The sequence below is a fragment of the Marmota flaviventris genome, chromosome 19 (assembly GCF_047511675.1).
Source record: "Marmota flaviventris isolate mMarFla1 chromosome 19, mMarFla1.hap1, whole genome shotgun sequence".
In the NCBI taxonomy this organism is placed as follows: Eukaryota; Metazoa; Chordata; class Mammalia; order Rodentia; family Sciuridae; genus Marmota; species Marmota flaviventris.
This window is the reverse complement of record NC_092516.1, coordinates 23028133-23031554: the sequence shown is the minus strand read 5'-3', so window position 1 is coordinate 23031554 and position 3422 is coordinate 23028133. Positions and strand designations below refer to the sequence as shown.

General features: G+C 49.7%; 1 pseudogene; it reads right to left on the bottom strand.

Moving 5' to 3' along the window:
- Positions 1-543: 543 nt before the first annotated feature.
- LOC114103086 (glycolipid transfer protein-like) lies at positions 544-2762 on the bottom strand (annotated as a pseudogene).
- Positions 2763-3422: the final 660 nt, after the last annotated feature.

Here is a 3422-nt window from a genome sequence, read left to right as displayed (position 1 = left end):
TGGACCCTTCCTGACAGCAGGACACAAGCCACAGATGGAATGGAACTGAGCAGGTGTGGCAGGCTGGGCTCTGGCCCCAGCAGGAGATCAAGTCTTGACCTCAGGGTGGTCTTTCCAGCTGAGCTCCCCGTGTGTCCTGAGAGTGGACGCTCTGCTTCCTCCCTGACTGAGTTCCATAAGAACAACCAAGGCCAAGGCTTTTTTTTTTTTTTGGTCCTGGGGATGGAACCCAGGGTGCTCCACCACTGGGATCCTCGGCTTCCCAGCCACAGGGGTTCCAGGCGTGAGCCACTACGCTCAGTGAAGAACCAAATTCTGAGATTATGAATGTTACTAATTTTTCATCAAAAAGGTAGACTAAATAACAAGAGTCCTTAGAAAATCAATAAGTTGAAAGTTAATGTTGGTCTAGCTAGATATGTAGCCTTGGTAAGTCACAGTATTACTCAAAACCACTTTTATATCTGTAAGAGTAGATGGTTCAATCTCGGGATTATTTTAAAAACTCCCTCATTTCTTTTTTTTTTTCTTTCTTTCTTTTTTTTTTTGTGATTCCAAAATAGACATTTGTTTATTAAGGATCATTTAGTTTCTGCATACAAATCACCAATTGTTCCTCATTGGGTTTTTAAACACACATCACTGGTTCTGGGGTTGCTTTGTTTGCCCCCACTTTAAAAAATAGAGTTATTTTTAGCGCTAAAAAGGACAGTTAAGGCAGCAGGGAGTTTCCTGGGGTCTCATGGGCTGGAGGGCTCCCATCTCCCCCTCCAGAAATTCATGTGGTAGGTAGTTTCTCAGGTTGGAAAACCTGTCCCTGAAGAAAATAATCGTGCAGAAGAATGCAAATACAGTCATCTGTGGTCAACTGTGTGTGCCCAACAGCTTGAAAAGAAACACCCTCTTGGTCATCAAAGACTTGCTGGTTGGTTTCGGCTACTTAAAAAAAACAAAACAGAAACAAAAACAAAAAAACAAAACTGTCTGGCGGAAAGAAGCCAGTCAGAGAGCAGGGTTCCTAGTGACGCGCTGTGAGGTCGCTGCACACACCACACAAGGACACACACCAGTTTGCTTTTTGAAACAACGCAGTAGGGACCCTGCATAATTTCCTACCAACTCTTCATGGTCCTTAAAATACCCATAGCTTGGTTCAGCGACATCCTCCAAGGACACCTGCTTCTCTATAAAGAGAGGCATCCACCCTTGCACGAGAGCTGTGCTCCTGGTGGGGAAAAACCAAAACCCCTAGGACTTGATTGATTAGAACGGTTGATTTTTTTCACACTGACTGCAGGGGTCCAGTGGGTCTACCTGCGGTGAAATCCAAAGGAGATTTGGAAGGAGGATCATTAACTTATTGCTTCATTAGAATAGACCCCCCCCAAAAAAAAATGACTTTTAAAAGCAGGGCCCACGCCTGCAGGCCCCAGCTGGGCTGGGGGGCTCTGGGGACACAGACGGCCCGCTGCTTGCTTCACAGTGATCGCTGCTTGCTTCACAGTGATCCGATGGTGGGTGGCCGGTGGCCAGTGGCCCTTGGCGCTGGCTTGCGGCTGTGGGCGGGGTGCCTACACCTTGTAGTTGAGCTCAGCGTTCATCTTTGTGTACATCTCGTAGATGACGTCGATGGTGGCCGTAGATGACGTCGATGGTGGCCGTGTAGTTGACCAGGAAGAGGCGGATCTTCTCCAGGCCTTCTCCTTTGTCACGTTCTGCCCCTTGGAGAGGGCCTTCAGGAAGTCCCACTTGTAGGGCGCTGCGTACAGCGCGGCCTGGAAGATCTTCTGCACAATCTAGCTGTGGTACTTCTTGAGGGCCATCTCGTAGGCCTTGGTGGCATTGAAGCGGATGAGGTTGGGGTGGTTCTCGTCCCGCTGAAGCCAGACTTAAAATTAGGTAGTCAGTGTAGTTAGGTAAATAGGGTCTAATACCGAGTAAAATCTAAAATGGAGGCCATGCTGACAATGATTCCGGGAAACGCAGGACAACTCATGGAATGTTAATGAAGTCCCTGAAAGGCTCTAGGCCAAAGTCCACCCCAAAGAAATGTTAATGGAACCCAGGAAACAGCCCCCAACAGATTTGGAGATAGCCCATCCCAAAGAAGTGATAAGCCCATCCCAAAGAAGTGATAATGAAGTCCTTCCTGCCCAGATTACTTGTTTGGCCCACCTGTGTCCCAACCCTTCCCCCTTACATTCCATCACCAAACCTATAAAAAGGGGAACACATTTGCCCTTCAAAGGATTCCACCACTTGGGTCCCCTTCTTCCTCCGGGAGGGAGAAGTCTTTTCTGCTGTCCTTTAATAAACTTCTAATTTCTACTCTGACCTTGCCTTGGCATGCTTTTCTGGTGTTATTCTTCAACATTGGGGAAGCAAGGACTTGTCACCGGGCAACAGCGGTAACACGGCTCGCCATCACAGATGCTCTGGAGGAAGACCTGGATGAAGCCAAGGCCTCTTTTCAGCCACATCAGTGCCAGCCTGGCCCCCACTTTGGGCCATTCTGCGCCATACATTTCCTTCTCCACCTCCAGGATGTTCTGCAGGGTCCGGAACTTGGCTGGGTTGGTGTCATACACAGCTTTGATTTTCGTGATGTTGCCACTTATGTTTGCCTTGATGGGTGTAAACACGGGGGACCCAAGGCAATCGAAGAAGGGCGGCAGGTGGGACACCGCCTCCAGGAAGGGCCCGGTCTCTATCTGCTTGTCCGCGGGCAGCGACTTCAGCAGGTGCTCAGCCAGCAGCGCCATTTCGGGGTCGAGGCCCGCGGTGATGCCCCAGCCGGCGCCGCGGGCGTCCACGTCGCCCCCCCGCCTCCCCGGCCGCCGGCGTCAGCGCGGGGCCGTCACTGCAGCCTGCCGCAGGCTCTGGGGACGCCAGCGTCGCCACTTCCGCCCGCGCCTCGCCCTGGTAGCCGAGCGCCTCCCTCATTTCTTTTTTCCAAAAGTATTTGTGTCAATCATAACACATTTAAAAAAAAGAGGTAATCAAAAGAAAACAAAGATGCCCACTGTACCCATGGAGAGGGGACATCACCAGTGTTTTGGGATGCGCATTGTCAGTGGGATATCAGTTTAGCATCCTACTTATTTTTCTGTTTTCTTTTCTTTTTTCTTTTTTTTTTTGTACTGGGGATTGAACTCAGGGACACTTGACCACTGAGCCACATCCCCATCCCTTTTTTGTATTTTATTTAGAGACAAGGTCTCACTAAGTTGCATAGCACCTCGCTTTTGCTGAGGCTGGCTTTGAATTCACGATCATCCTGCCTCAGCCTCCCAAACTGCCGGGATTACAGACGTGTACCACCATGCCTGGCTTTTCTGTCTGTTCTTTAGAAGTAAAAATGAGTTCAGAGCTGGACATGATGTCACATGTCTGTAGTCCCAGTGACTGGGGAGGCTGAGGCA